The sequence below is a fragment of the Bidens hawaiensis genome, unplaced genomic scaffold, assembly GCF_021521415.1.
Source record: "Bidens hawaiensis isolate Kalapana, Puna unplaced genomic scaffold, B.hawaiensis_p1.1 tig00025785_1, whole genome shotgun sequence".
Classification (NCBI taxonomy): Eukaryota; Viridiplantae; Streptophyta; class Magnoliopsida; order Asterales; family Asteraceae; genus Bidens; species Bidens hawaiensis.
The window spans coordinates 131361-148403 of record NW_027494130.1 but is presented as its reverse complement, the minus strand read 5'-3'; the positions used below and the strand labels follow the sequence as shown (position 1 = coordinate 148403).

General features: G+C 34.2%; 2 pseudogenes; one reads left to right on the top strand and one right to left on the bottom strand.

Moving 5' to 3' along the window:
- Window positions 1-8717: 8717 nt before the first annotated feature.
- On the bottom strand, window positions 8718-10196 carry LOC143572253 (UDP-glycosyltransferase 88B1 pseudogene; annotated as a pseudogene).
- Window positions 10197-15160: 4964 nt separating this feature from the next.
- LOC143572252 (UDP-glycosyltransferase 88B1 pseudogene) lies at window positions 15161-16643 on the top strand (annotated as a pseudogene).
- Window positions 16644-17043: the final 400 nt, after the last annotated feature.

The window sequence follows — 17043 nt, the reverse complement described above, 5'->3', positions numbered from 1 at the left end:
CACCTCGTCTCCTTCTTCCTCCTTCACTCTCTGCACCGCCGCCGGCCCTTCCATTTCCGGCCACATCCAGGACTTCAAGCAATCTAAGATTACCGAGCTCAACCGGAAGAGCACCCGAAAATCTATTAGAAAAGAGCAGCATTGTTCTTAAACTGCTGCAGTTTCCTAAACTATTCGGGATCTCACCGTTCAAGAAATTGCCCGAAACATCAAAATGTTCAAGCTTTTCACAATTGCTGAAGATTTTATCCCCTAATGGCCCATTAAACCGATTTAATGCCAAATTAATCACCTTTAACTTTACAAATTTACCAAGAAAATCCGGAACATACCCACCGATTCGGTTTCCAGCAAGATTCAAAATGCTTAAATTCTTGCATTCGGAAAGTGAACTCGGGATCTCCCCAAATAGCCTGTTGAACCCTAGATTAACAACTTGCAGGCTCTTCATATTCACGAAATCGATAAAGGATAAATTCGCAGAGATCGAATTCCCTTCGATATCAATCAATTCAAGATTCTTCAAACCCCAAATGGCCGGAAATGGCCGGAAATGGAAGGGCCGGCGGCGGTGCAGAGAGTGAAGGAGGAAGAAGGAGACGAGGTGGGGGTGGGGGGCCTTGGGGGACGGGATTTATAGTTAGATATAGGAGGGCATTATGGTAAATACATAATAAGTTTATAATAAAATTACAATTATGCCCATCACATGTCTGGCACATGTCATACTTAACTGAGTTTTTCTAACCCAGTTAGCGTAAAGGACAAAACTTGTAGGAAAAAAAAGTTTAAAGGACACCGCCTGCAAGGAAACTTAGAAAAGGACACGAACCGGTTTTTGGCTTTTTTTAAAGGACAAAATTTGTAATTCTGTCTTTTATTTATTACTAGTTTGAGGCATGTGTATTATACGGGTAATTGTTAAAAGTTTTATACTGTAACCATTAAGTGAAATATAGTTAACAAAATGATCATATATTTTATATGGTTACAATTTACATTAAAATTACAAAAATTACATAATTAAGATTACACAAATATGTTACAAATAAGTAAAACCTCCATTGTACATTACATTTGTGATTGTATTGGTTGTTACACATTGTTTATCACATATCAAAATATTTAGTTCATGTCTATTTGTAACTCTTGATAAGGGAACATATAGGTATGCTTATAACTCTTGATATAGGCACGTATAGTTGTGAGTGTGACAAATAAGATTCTTCAAGTGGATGTCAACCCTAGAAAATGATAAAATATCCATGAAACTATAAAAAAAATATTCATACACATAAAATATCATACATTTTAATCAATTAATATAATATCATTTGAGATCATCTACTCATGTTTATTCCAAAAACATGATTATCCAAAAAAAACCAGATTACCTGAACTTTGATGATATAGTCATCGTTATAAACTTTATAATTTGAAATTGATTTATCATGATAAATTTGGTGTCATTAATATTCTGTGTATGACAAATTTTTACTTGATTTATATTTTACAATTAACAATTGTATAATCAAGCAACATATAAAACCGGAAATTAAAATATAACAAAATGATTTTTTTTTCATTTCATGTTAGTGAAAACTGACAAAGAAATACTAACCTTAAAGTCATATTCAAATAAAAGTGATTATTCTGAGTTAGCAGGATATTAGAATTTAAAGTTACATAAAATGAATGTAGTAATTCTTATTTATAATAGTTGAAAGTATTGGATAAGAAATGTTTAAATTTTAAATACTAATCCCGTGTTATTAGTTAACATTATGGGAGTTGTTGGAATATTTAATTAATCGATATCTATATTTTAACAATTTATAGACAAAAAACAAAGATTTTGGATTTGTTGGAAGCATGGTAAATGACTTTTAACCGGATTAACTATTTTTTTTATGTTAATGTGAATATATATGTTTCTTAAGCATTTTGGTTTGAGTTATAGATGAAAATATTGAAAACTAAATATTGATTTTCTTATTGCTAAAACCCTTTATACTAAGCAAAAAAAATCATATAAATAAATGACATACCATATAGTAAATCGGTATACATATAGATTATAATTATCATATTCAACTTCAATAATTTAATGCTAAACACCAAGATATATATAATATGTATTCTCCATGTATGTAATATTTATACAAACCGTTTGGAGAACGCCCTGCTTGCGGTGCGCACATATAATGTATATATGTGTGAACCCTTGGGTGGACAAAAGTAAAATTGCACTAATTTTGACGTTATTTTACTAATCACGTGAAAATAACGTTAAAAGTGGCGGAAGGTTAATCAGGCATCATGTGGTGACGTTGATAGTCGAAAGACAATGGCACATGCACCAATCAGCCGGTGTCCCGATGATTGAGTGTTATGTGTCTTATGTCCAAGGCTTGATTCAAAACTACTATCGAGCCGGGGGTCTCACCGGAAGCAGCCTCCCCTATGGGATACAGGTAAGGCTGTCTACATCTTACCCTCCTCAGACCTTACCATAGCATTGCTATTGGTGGGATATACTGAGTACGATGATGATGATGATACAAACCGTTTGGAGAAAATAAAGAAAATACACATTTTCCTGAGTTCAAATTACATATTTTTGCTCGAATCCGAGTTTAGAAAGACAATTTGTAGCTTACCATACAAACCCAAATTATTCGATAATGATGCACCTTTTATTTGCTTTAATTTTACTTGTGTAAAATTTTTTTCTAACAAACGTGCAACGTCAATTTTAATATTTCCTTATTTTCTTATTTCACCATTAATGTTAATGAATGAATCGATTAAGATTTACATGTAATAAAAACAAACTTGAATCTCATATATTGAAATAGCTTAAAAGATAAGGGTTATATATTGAAATAAATTAAAAAAAATAAGAAGGACAATGAGATTGACAAGTGACAAAAGTATGTAGTCTTTTATTAGAAGAGATAGATTTAACATTCTATTGGTTTTGGTTCATGCAATTTTTTATGGTTACTTCTAGAGGTGTACAGAATTCCGAACTCGAAACCGGACCCGAAAAAATACCTGAAACCGGATTTTTGTATACCCAGGTTTTTAACACCTGAACCCGTACCCGACCCTACCCGTAGGATACGGATGCGGTATGCATTTCAATACCGAAACCGAACCCGATTTGTACCCGGTAATACCCGAAAACCCGAATTGGTTCCATACTCGAACCGGGTTCTACAAATACCCAGGACCGGGTTTTTCAAATACCCGATATTACCCAAAAAAATACCCGAAAAAATAATCCTAAAATGTGCAACCCCTTAAAAAATCCAACATATATCCGAAAAATACCCGAAAAAAACCAGAACCCCGAAAATAGGGGTTTTTCAATACCCGGAAATAGGGTATTCAAATACCCAGTTCTATACCCGACCCAAACCTGATACACATAGGGTATGGTTTTTAGAGAAAATACCCGGACTGGAACCCAACCTGGGTTTGGCAATACCTAATTTTCCAATACCTGGTCATACCCGTACCCGATTCCATACCCGAACTCGAGTATTTAAAAAACCCGATTTGTGCTCCTCTAGTTACTTGGGTCCGTCTAAGAGTTTTATTACATAAGTTAGGCCCAATTATGGGTTTTGAACTTTATTTAATAAGTTAGGCCCATTGTCCATGGTTCAGGATGTGTGCAGTATATATATAAAACTAGGGATGAGCTATTTTTCTTAAATACTCGTATTCGTACCTATTCAGTATTCGTATTTGTATCCGTACCTGTATCTGTATGTGTCTATTGGGTACGGGTATGGGTACGCAAATTTACTGATTATAGGTATGTGTACTTTCGGGTACATGTACGGGTAATGGTACCCGCTTAGAATATGTAGGGGCTTTTATTAGGTTTCCAAGACTTATGACTTAACTTTCAAACGGGATTTTCAAAACATAATATATATGAGTTGAATAAGTTCATTCACAGTTTATATGTGTATATTCATATATTGTGTATTCGTATATTTTTATTTCATTAAAACGTGTATGTGTAACTGTGTATATAATTAAATAACATCTATTAACTTTCACTCTTGTTTTTCTATAGAAATTGAGGAAGCAATAAACTAAGAAAAGGAAAAGGGAATGGATTTTATATTATGGTTAATTTGTTTCATTTTTAGTTTTGGTTGCGGTATTACGGTTTTGGTATTATAGATAATTGATGTCGGTATCGTACCGTTACCGATACCTAGTTTAGTGGATATATTTTTTTTAAAAAGAACAAAGAGGTATCAAAGCAAGTACTGTACCCAAAGTACTTGTACTCGTACCCTATAATTCGGGTACATGTATGGGTACCAAGATTTACTGATTTTAGGTACGGGCACTTTCGAGTACATATAAGGGTATAGGTACGGGTACGGTTCCGATCTCATCTCTATATACAACTATGTTAGTCATGATACTAAGTTTGAAATCCATGTCTCCTCACCAAATCCTAATTACGCATTTGATGATCGTGGCCAGTTCATTTAAAAACCCATTTAATCTAAATAGCTAGGTAAATAGCATATCACATTCACGAGAAATGTGTGATAAATATTACACATTTCTTTAATTGTAACAAATGAAACATTAAATTAAGACAATGAGATCCTTGTTACACAAAAGACAAGATAAGAAACCAACAGTCACATGGTACAACGGTTGACAGAAGCTGCATGCATGTATTTGCTGCCCATTTCGAAATTGGGTAAGATGAGGTCCTGATTCATAAGAAACTGCATATATTTGCTACCCATTTCGAAGCTAATATTTTTCTACAAAATGGTTGACATTCCAGTGGTGGACTCAGGAAAACATTTCACAGGGGTCGGAAGAGGGTCGGTCTCAAAATTTTATAGGGATCGAACATGGCTTTAAACTATATTTACCTTAAAAAAGAATTTCACAGGGGTCGGTTGACCCCTATAGCCAATATGTAGGTCCGCCACTGGACCAGATTGGCATAAACTAAAACAAAATGTTTTGACTTTAAAAACTCATCGTCTTCCCTTCTTCATTCTTCAAGTTACCAGGGATTTCATCATTGATTCATGAGTTCCCTTCTCAATATCCACATGCGTGGAATATATTAAGCATGAACCTTTTTTCTTTATCAGCCCACCCATCCAAAGATCTCTATAATCAAATACATATAACTTAGCTAATTAACTTTTAAGACTTAGAGGTATATTAAACGTTAATTATAGTACTAGCTTTAGAAACCCGTGTATTACACGGGATAAATTAATGTATAAATTACAATGTATAATTTAATATAAATAAAAAAAAGATAACTAAGCCTCTTTATATTATATAAAAAAATGTATTATAAATATAGTCGCATTGTATCATCAAATATATTTGACTTTTAATCGAGAATGAGTTGTTCTACAATCGGTATACGATAATAAAGCAATGCCAAATGTACTACAAATATAGTCGTATTATATGATTAAATATATTTGACTTTTAAATTGAGAATGAGTTGTTCCATAATCGGTATACGATAATAAAGCAATGCCAAATGTACTACAAATATAGTCGTATTATATCATCAAATATATTTGACTTTTAAATCGAGAATGAGTTGTTCTACAATCAGTTACGATAATAAAGCAATGCCACTGAAAGAAATTTAAAACAACGAGGCCTTTCGATGTGAAAGATATAGCTAAAGTCTTTCACAAATTTTCAATATTTAATAAACATGGTTTGTTGTAGATTTTTGAATTTCACCAAGTATACTGTGAAATATATTCTAACAATGTACATTAATATAATATGTAAATATTTATTTGTATAAAAATGTATAGATATAATACAAATAGAGTTTAAATAAAAGTGAATAATTTAACTAGATATAATATAAATAACGTGTAAAAGAAAAAAGTGAATAATTTTTTATATTTGCCAATATATAAGTTTTTGAGGAAAAAAATTGTAAGGATTAACCACAAACGGACACGTGTCATAATTATTTTACTTTGTTAGAATAGGTAGATTAGTGAAATAAACTTCTCACTAACATACCGTTGTTAAAAATGAATCAGCGCGACCAATTTTTTATAAGATTCCAAGAACGACAACTTTTCCGTCTATACTTTGATGAACTAAGTGTAGCTCGAGATTAAATCTATGCATTAAAAAATAATATTGTCGTTGGATGAAAAGTTAGTTTCTTGTTAATTATAATGAATTTTGGAGATGAATTCTAAGTTCGTTCTAAAAGATATATATTTTGATACCTTCCGCCATTGATGGTGTGTTCCGTAGGTGTGTGCTTGATTAAGCTGATACTCAGTTCCATTTATATGAATTGTCCGGCTCCTCCTATCCATCTCAACTAATTGCTTGTTTTCTTCTTTTTTTTTTTGCCAATTTGTAAATGAATCTTACCTGCAAAAATTGAATGCAAAAAAGGTATCTATATGTAACAAATAACTATTACCAAGCCAAAAATTAAGAAACTAAAGACAACGCAAGCAATTAAGGCACAACTTCAAGCATAAAAAGTACGAAATTATAAAGACTAAGAAACCAATACCTAAATGGAAAGCCAGAGCCCAATAACCAAACCTCGGAAGCTGCATATGTTTGTCTTTTTGTGTGGTATGTAACCACTCGCTCAAAATTGCATATGGAAATCTTGATGATGAGTTTGAGTGAAGGAGATGCATCAACAGAGGATGGTGATTTATTAGGGTTTGAGTGTGGGAAGAGCATGGAGAACGTGAAGAGAGAGAAAACATAACCCGTTTTGTTTGACTGACCCGATTCAAACCCATGGATACCCACGAGATTTTAGGATTGAATGAGAAACATCCATTCTGAAATCAAGCAATTTAATGGCTCTAAAGGTGGTGGGAAGCGACACGTAAGATTTTATGATAGAAAATTATATAGATATAGTTAGATGATGATGATGATGATGAAAAAATCTTATTTGGAAAGTCTTGTGTAAGTTCTGTTTTATTGAAAGCGGTCACGCCTCCACCCCCCCCCCCCCACCCTTTTCCAATAACGAAGCCACTTTTTGAAGCGATGTCTTCTTGAAGATCGGTTTTGTACTGGTATAGGTATATTTTCATTCTTACTATTTTAATTTTTGTAAAAAAATTATGTATATAAAAAGCTGAATTGTTTCAAGTACATGGTTCGCATATATAAATATATAGTTCAAAGTAGCCGGGGTCAATATAAGCTAGTACGCTACCCACAAGTTTTTTAAAACTAATCACATATTTGAATACCCGTCCAATAATACCTGTGTTGAATTTCACTGAGTTCTTCATATGTTATTATATTTTATGTTGTCATATATATCTATTCATAAAACCATTTATTATACGTTTAATTTCCATAACAGATCCTCCTAATTGTCAATAATCAGATTTATGAACTGATGAAAACTGATAAGTTTTTCATTTTTAAGTGAAATCAGATTTATTACATTACTAAACCAAGGTTGTAAAAGTTAGGTGTACTCGGAAAGTACTTGAAGAGTACTCAGTCATGATAAATATAAAGAAAATATGTGTGTGTCAAATATCATATGTTTACTAATATTTATAACAAAACAACTTAACATCAATATAAATAAGAGAAATTATTTTTAAATACTAAATTATTATAAAAGTTGCTAATTAATTTAAAAAATTATATGCGTTCTCTAAAATTATAGAAAAACGAATTATGTTTTAAGTCAAAATTAGTCTAACTTGATCGACTAGATGCGTTTCTGGCTAAGATTGACCACATATATGATCGATTCTTAGTGACTAGACGGAATTAAAGAAACTCGTTTTGACACCACACCTTGTAACAAGTACTCGATGAGTACTCAACATTGTAGACCTACTTTTACAACATTTTACCTAAACCACAATATTGTGAGACTTATACTCCCTCCTTCCCGGTCAAAGTGTCTTAGTTTGAAAAACACAAAGTTTAAGGTAGATTAAATTATTGCTTTCTTTGCTTACTAAATAACAATAATGCCCTTGAAAATTGAGTCAATCAATATTGTTTATTAATGTTTGTTGTGATCATACGCAGTTACTCACCCGCTAATCCATGGTTGGATTAGCTTAAAGAGCTCAACGATAGAGGTACGTAAAGGTGTTAAATATGAACAACTAAAATTTGCCATTTTTAGCATTCTATGTCAGAACATTAATTAAACAAACACATGCCATAATAAACCGAACTTCTTCCGACCAAACAATTAGTACCGGAATTAGACTAATACTGTAATAAATCAAATCCAGTACTGGTACCGGACCAATATCGTAATAAACCAAACTGAGTACCGGTAGTAGACCAATAATGTAACAAATGAAACCGATACTGATAGAATTATCCAACACCTAGAGCGCTAGTTCCATAATATTTTTTAAATAATTTAAATAAAACGTGATAATAATGTTTAAAAGGCTAAGGTTAACCTTAAAATCCGACGATCAACGATAGAGGTACGTAAAGGTGACAGAGCTATAATTAAACAAACACATGCAGCCACACTAAAAATAACCTAGAACAACTAACCCCACGGTGTTATTTTGTGGATAAATAACAATATTTGCTTCTTCCAGTTCTTCACTTTTCACCTTTTGAAACCAAAGATTGCCTTATTAGCATTTCATTTAATTAAACATTAGCACAAAGTAATTAATCTTATTAAACATTAAGGCTCTAGATCACCCTGTGATCCATTGTTGGATTAGTTTAAACAGCTCGGTGACAGAGGAACCACCGTCCTCCACTGCAGCCTTCGCGCTTCTACTCATTTCTAAAACCCGTTCTCTCAGCGCTTTCCCTTCCTCACCAACCATCAACTCCCTCACCTTCTCCTCCACCGCTTCCGCCGTCACAAAATCATCTTCCGACGTTTTCACTGCCACGGCCACCTTTAATTCTTGAACCAAATACACCCTATTCAGCTTCTGCTCCGCATATAACGGCCATGCCACCATAGGCACCCCAGCAACCATAGACTCTAGAATAGAGTTCCACCCACAATGACTCACAAATCCACCCACCGACCCATGACTCAGTATCGCCTGCTGCGGTGCCCAGTTTCTCACCACCAGTCCCTTCTCCCTTGTCCGGGTTAAAAACCCTTCAGGTAGTAAACCTTCAACACCCACTTGTTTTAGCTTACCACCTGGTGGCGGGTCCCGCACCACCCACAAAAACCTTTGCTCACTTCTCTCCAACCCAATAGCTATCTCCTTCAATTGTTTTTGATCAAACACACCCCTACTCCCAAAACATAAAAACACAACACTTTTACTCGGCTGAGAGTTGAGCCATTTTAAACACTCGTTTTCAGTAGAATCGACTTGATCATTATCTCCACCAGCAATCAAAGGCCCAAGTAGATAAACAGGTGGAGTCACCTTGTCCGGAATACACTTACCACCCCGAAGGGCATTAAGAGCTCTTTCTTCAAACCCGGTAAACACGTTTAAAATGATGCCAGAAGAGTTTGCCATGTTAATAGAAGTGTCTAAAAACATGTTTTTTTCTGGTAATACTTCAATTGGCGCATCGGAAACATGGAATGGTGGGAGTCCAGGAATATGAAAGTAATCGTTTGAATCCTTAGTGTCATGCATGTAAGGTATGTTTAAAAACAAACATAATAGTGAGGCACCACCCGTGAAGAAATAGTAAGTAGGAATATGAAGGTTTGTGGACACTTTGAAAGCAGCATTAGTAAAGAAGTCAAGTATGACACCTTTGATGGTGGATTTGGCTGAGATGGTTACGAGGGTGTTATGCATTATTGGGTTGTAAAGCTCTGGGATCCCGAAAGCCCGGTCTAAGTGATCTTTAGAGAAGTCTGGTGGCACAACATTTGCAGGGAGGTGGTGGAACGTGATGGAAGGAGTGGTGGCGGAGACGGTGCCGATGTATTTATTGGTATGGTTATGAGTGGGAATGATGAGGATGATGATATTGAGTGAAGGATGGTGTTTGTTGATGAGTTTACCAAACTCCACCATGGAAACAAGGTGGCCAATGGTTGGATCAGGATACAGAACCACCGTAGAAGACTCCATTATCTTTTTTTGTTAAATTTTGTTACATATGGTCACATTTTAAAGAGTTTTAAGAAAGAGACGTACATTTGAAGGGTTGGTGAAACAAGTGGTGTAAAGAGTTTTTTTAAAAAAAAAAGCACACACAGAAATGCATACAAGCTACAACCATGTTCGTGTGGAGTATATAGTAGTTGCATTATATATGTTGTTTAAGTCTAGTTGTTCACAGTTATTATAGGTTTAATTAATGTTCTGACATTGAATGCTAAAAAATGACAAAATTTAGTTGTCCATGCTATAACACATTTACGTACCTCTATCGTTGAGCTCTTTAAGCTAATCCAACCATGGATCAATAAACTTTAGTTGTCCATATTATGGTCTTAATTTACTTTTCCTACCAAGAATTTTTAGGTGAGCCTTAGCCTTTTAATATTTATCACGTTTTATTTCAGTTATTTAAGAATTACTCCGTATTACAGAAGAAGCACTTCAAATGGTCCCCCGGTCCCCCCCCCCCCCCCCACCCACAACTAACTATCATACATGATCCAATTCTAAATGACTCGTCAAATCAAATTTCTGAATGCCAACAAGGGTTAATAGTTTTGTATTATTAGATTAACTAGCTTTAAAGCCCGTGTATTACACGATATGATCCAAATAATAAAAATAAGTATTAGTTTAAACAATGTATATATAATGTATGTGAAAAATGTATTAAAATCTATACTTCACAGTTTAAGCAGATTGTATCAATAAAATAAATTTAGCATTTACAAATTCAAAAAAAAAAAAAAAACCTCTTAATATACAACATTTTAATATTTCTTCGCAATTTTCTCTCTTTATCCAATACTAAGAATTCTATTCTACATCTGCTTTCTACTCTTGCACGCTTAGTCCTCATGATTCATTGAATACAAAGTTAATCTCGATGGCTTAGTATAAACAATTCAATTGCTTATTCAACTAGTGCCATAAGTCATTCATGAAACATGGGTGTTTTGTTTCATTCATCCGAACCCTATACTACTCTTATCATATTATTACAACTGATTTTATCATTCTAAACAGAAATATATAAAGACCTTTTTCAATTGTTTTTCAGATACATGGGAAAAATTGGAACTAAATTTTTGATCATATAAATCCCTTTTCAATAGAATTGTGTGCTTGTGTCAGCAATGCTCTTTTATATGCTTCTCAGATGATAACATCTAGTACTTGGAGAGCAAAAAAAGAAAAAATTTACAGTATTATGGTGACATAAATAATAAATCAAACAGAATAATTGCTGGCTTCAAACTAATAGCAGGGGGTATCAACTTTATGGCAAACCGCAACAAAGTAAATAAAGCGCTTCATCTATAAGCTCTAAAATAACAACTATAAACACTTCATCTATAAGCTCTAAAATAATTAACTATAAGCAGAAACCAAAAAAGAAAAAAGAAAAACAAAACATACGAAAAACCAAATCAATCCAACACACAAGAGAGAACACAAAATCAAACGCAATCGGATAATCAATTATGTACATATTTCGTCATAAGCTTTATCGAGAGGTTTATTGTCGTTTGAAAGTAAATATATTTTCTCATACTCATTTTTTATCATTCACCCTCTCACAATTTTCAGACACTATTATACTTTTGATATTAAAGCTTGCTATTGTTAAACAATCCCACCAGATCTCATGCGCGCCTACAAAGTAACTGCAAAGGATAGTCAGCTTAAACTCTTATGTACTAAGAGTTCTCAACACTTCGTCTCCGATTCTATAACAAAAATGTTTCAAGAACTAAAAATGTTATTTCGTCTTCCTGCAGTTCTCATGCACTATTATGTTTTCAATACTCTAGCAATCCAACAACACTATTATTTCGTCCTCCTACAATTCAAGTCCTGTAACTGGAAAAGGTATATATTGTATGAGTTAGCATCAATAGGATGTATCACAAAAGTGGAAAATTGTACATAGCAGCCAACATGCTTAATGAAACAATAACCTTAATCACAAACATAAAAGAGAATTTTTCAAAATGTTTTTTTCATTCTTCTACAATTTTTATACACTATTATGCTATGGATACTCAAACATTGCTATTGTCAACATGACTCATCGCCATGCCTCATGCCTGAAATAGGAAAGGCTTAGTCAACATCGACTCTTATGTACACAAACTTTTACTAAATACGACAAACCTAGTCCATTTAACGTCGGTTCTAAAACGAAGTTGTTTCAACCTTGCTATGTTAGTAATTAATTTACAGACCTGTCAATGGCAACCGGCGTACTACTGTCATCGGCTTCTCTTGATTCCCTCCACCCTCCAGAACCTAAGTCCAAGGATGAATAGACCAAAATATCCAACAAATCTTAACACATACGCACACAATTAGAGCTGTTAAAAAAAGGATGTCACCCTTAAGGGTTCTAATTGGATTGGATATTACAGATCGATTTGTGAGATAGAGACAGGAGTAGTTTCATAGTAAGAAGCGGCCGTAAAGGATTATTATTTATTAGGGTTAGGAAAACAATAAGTGGTAGTTTGGAAACCGGCCCGCTATCAATAAAAGGTATAGAGATGTTTAGCGGGAAAACACCCTCAATATTCATTTTCCAATTGACACGTGGCACCAGAGATTTTCTTTTATTAGAATAGGTAGATATGTAATATTTGAGCATCTATAAATTAAAGCATACTTTACCTTTAGATGCATTAACTTTTTTTAGATAAACTAGTTAAATTCACTCGCTTGTTGCGGTGGAAGATTATATATGTATCGTTTTCGTTTGTTACATTATTTGTATGCTACAGGTACTCAGTTTGGTTTATTACGGTATTTATTCGGTACCGGTCCTCGATTTGATTTATTACAGTATTAGTCTAATACCGGTACTAATGTTTGGTCGGAAGAAGTGTGGTTTCTCGCTAGACTCATTATATCCTAGCTCCAAATACTAAAGAAATACATGTTTGAATACAACCTTGTTCTCATTATTGTTCGGTCGGATTCGGTTTGCCGTCACTAGTGACAGATACTTAATGTCGTATGATAATTGTCACACCTCAACCGACGGCAGATTATACATCGGGATGTAATGTAGATTGTTCATCACACATGATACTATATATTAAAGTGAAAATATTTATTCATATCAATCAATATTGTTACACGTTACAAGGTCGAAATATGAGAAAAACAAACGGAAATAAATACGCCTTTTTATATTTAAATAATCTAAGGTCAAACTAAGTGATCTTCACTTGAGCAATTTTTTAAACATGTGCATGTGTCATGCTTAAAAAATGGGCCAACTAACAAATAGTCTCAAATCATTGAGAATGTATAAATTGTCGTTAGTAATGGAAACTTCTGCCATGTTTTGTCAAGTTGTCATTAGTATTGGAAATTTATGAAGTTGCCATGTTTTATTAAGTTGTCATTAATAAATTTCCAATATTAATGACAACTTGACAAAAACATGGCATAAGGTGTCTTTACTAACAACTTATAGTGACGGCAACTTATACATTCCAAATAATCTGAGTCTTGCATTCCCTGTCAATCATATAGGGTTTTTTTATGTTTTCGTTACTAACGAAGATCGCATTTTTTGAAAATTGTTTCTAGCCCATGCTTAGTTGTGAACAACATTTCTCAAACATCACTTCTGAAAAAAAAAAAGTAGTCAAAGAAGTTGATTGGAAAAATATATAGCAAACAAGTTTAATTGTCATAAAACAATTTGGTTTTGGTCCAAGGCATAATCAATTAGTCATGCAATTATACCAGTTGTATGGGGATTAAGACCTTGAATCGTGGTATAAAAAATTTGAGTTTGTTATTGGATTAATAACTTCACACATATAATTAATGAATTGGTCAAGAATTGGATTGAGTGCTTTTATTGACCCATTTTCGTGTTACCGTGGGCTGGGTTTTGAAAATGAAAAATTGACAAATGTCATAATAATATCGTCCAATTCACGACAAGTTTTTAGGTTGGTACATGTCTAAAGATGAATCGGATAAGAATTAAGTTGGTACATGTCTAAAGTGAAGCGAGATGAGCGAAGGTCCCCAACTAGGGTTAAATGTTTACTTTTATTAACTTTGACTATGAGTTTTATAAGAGGCTACATAAAAATGTTAAAAACGTCATACTAAGTATTTTAAATGAGACCCATCATTACATATGAATTCTATTGTCTAGTTTGTTAATTATTAAATCCGTGAATCAAACGAATTGGTATCAGTTTGATTTTGCAATTTTGATATTTCTATAATTCAAACAAATAGGTAAAATCATTTTTTTTCACAATAGAATGAATATGTCAAGTTAGTTTTAGATTTCTCGACAGTTTTCACCCAACCTATTCTTTGTGTTTTTAGCCTCATTTTCTTCAGTTTCTTTTATGCCTTCACAGGGCCGGTTCTCACGGAGGGCTAGGTGGTCGACGGACCAGGCATGACATCCAGCTAGACCCAAATTTTTTTTATAAAAAAATAAAATATATATTTTTATAAAATTTTTTTTTAATGTTTAAACTTAATTACTAACTCATTTAAACATATTTTTATACAAAATATTTTTGCACAACAAAAATAATAATCAAGTAAGCCCGGTTAAAGTTTTAATCGTTTAAACCCAACAAAAAACACTCTTTTACTTAAGGCAAATTGGATTTAATAATCCCAACTAAATGTTATTGGCCAATAATAATATCAACTTAGTTTATTTCCACTACCGGTCCAAAATTTAAAAAAAGTTGTCTCTCAATGGTTCTCCGTTAAAAAGACCTAATAGCGTTAGGTTTTTTCCGAATTTCATATAGATTTTTTAAAACTTTTGATCGTAAAGAGGATACGAGTTGACTGATCTAAAACTCAGCTCAAAAGGATGCTTCAAACGAAGCCACTAAAAAAAGTTGCCTCTCAATATATGTACGCAAACCGGTTCGGATTTCAAGCCCAAACTATAACTCATACAAAAATTCATTGCATAATATCAATAATCCCACTTGCATTAACTCATGGCTTTAAAGTTGAGTAGTTGAGACTTGAGAACCTCATCTCCTCCATAATCTACACCGAAAAAGAAATGGAATCCGCGGCCATGGTTCTATATCCTTTTCCGGGGATGGGCCATTTGGTTCCCATGGTGGAACTCGCAAAACTAATCCACACTCAAAACTCTTCACTCTCCGTGATCGTTTTCATTACTCCAGAACCTTTCGATACTGGCTCGACCGAAGCCTACATCAACACTGTCTCAGCCGCCACCCCGTCCATCAATTTCCACCGTTTCCCCACCGTCTCTATTCCTCAAGATTTCTCTTCAGATTTCATGGACCGTGCTTTTGGTATCCCAAAGCTTTATAACCCAATAATGCATAACACCCTCGTAATCATCTCGGCCAAGTTAACCATCAAAGCTGTGATCCTTGACTTCTTTTCTAATGCAGCTTTCCGAGTATCCAAATCTCTAAACTTATTATTTTTATACGAGTGGTGCCTCGGGGCTTTGTGAGTTTTTATATCTTCCAACGATCCACAACACCACTTCCGAAAACATTGGAGGTTTAAAACACTTCCTTTAATATTCCTGGATTGCCTCCTATACATGCTTCCGACATGCCTGCGGTAATGTTTGATCGAGAAACCGACGTGTACAAAAACTTCATAGACACGGCTATTAACATGTCAAATTCTTCGGGTCTAATTGCTAATAGTTTTGTGGGATTTGAAGAAAGAGACGTTGATGCGCTTCGGAATGGTGAGTGCGTCACTAACGGTTCAACTCCACCGATTTATCTAATAGGGTCTTTGATCGCGAGTGACAAAGATCATAGTGAAAATGAGTGTTTAAAATGGTTGAACTCACAACCCAGTAGAAGTGTAGCGTTTTTATGTTTTGGGAGTATGGGGATTTTTAAGAAAGATCAATTGAAGGAAATAGCTATTGGGTTGATGAAAAGTGAGCAAAGATTTTTGTCTGTGGTGCGGGACCCGCCATTGGATAAAGAAAATGATACGGGTTCAGGCGCTAAGGATCTCGGGCTTGATGAAGCTACCCGAAGGGTTTTTGACCAGGACTGCAAATAAGGGTCTGGTGGTGAAAAACTGTGCACCACAACCGGCTATATTGGGTGGGTTTGTGAGCCATTATGGGTGGAACTCAACTCTAGAAGCAGTTGTTGCTGGAGTGCCATTGGTGGCATGGCCATTGTATGCCGAGCAAAAGATGAATAGGGTGTTTTTGGTTGAGGAAATGAAGGTGGCAGTGGCGGTGAAAATGGTTGCGGATGGATTTGTGACTGCGAAGACGGTGGAGAAGGTTCGAGAGTTGATGGAGGGTGAGGAAGGGAGAGTGGTGAGAAAACAAGTTTTAGAGATCAGTCGAAGGGCAAAGATTGCAGTGGAGGACGGAGGCTCCTCCCAAGTTGATTTCCTGAAATTAACCAAGCCCTGGGCAGGGTAAATAACGGTGAATCAAAGAACTTTTTGTTAGTCGGTCTCTCTATTGTAACTGGATCTTTTAATTCAATGTAAATATAAATGAATCACTTTTAACAAAAAAAACAGACGGCAGTCTTGTCATAACATGTCGGGTCAACAAAATTACCTTAAATTGTGTATTTTTGACGAAAAATATATGGTTTTTATGGTGTATATTTCGTTTGTAATACATGATCGAAACAGCACATTGCTTTTAAGCCCATTGAAGTGAAAACAATACAAGATAACTATACTTACAAGTTATCGGGTCTATTTTGTCATGTTTGGCCAAAGGAATATATGGTCTAGAGGTTGTAGATTTTATTATGGACAGTAAATAACTAAATATGCATTCGGCCTAGAATGTTTATGGCCATAGTCCTCTAGAGGTTGATTGTGACAAAGTAATACCTCATGAACAAGGTGCTACATGAAAAAATAACATAAAAGT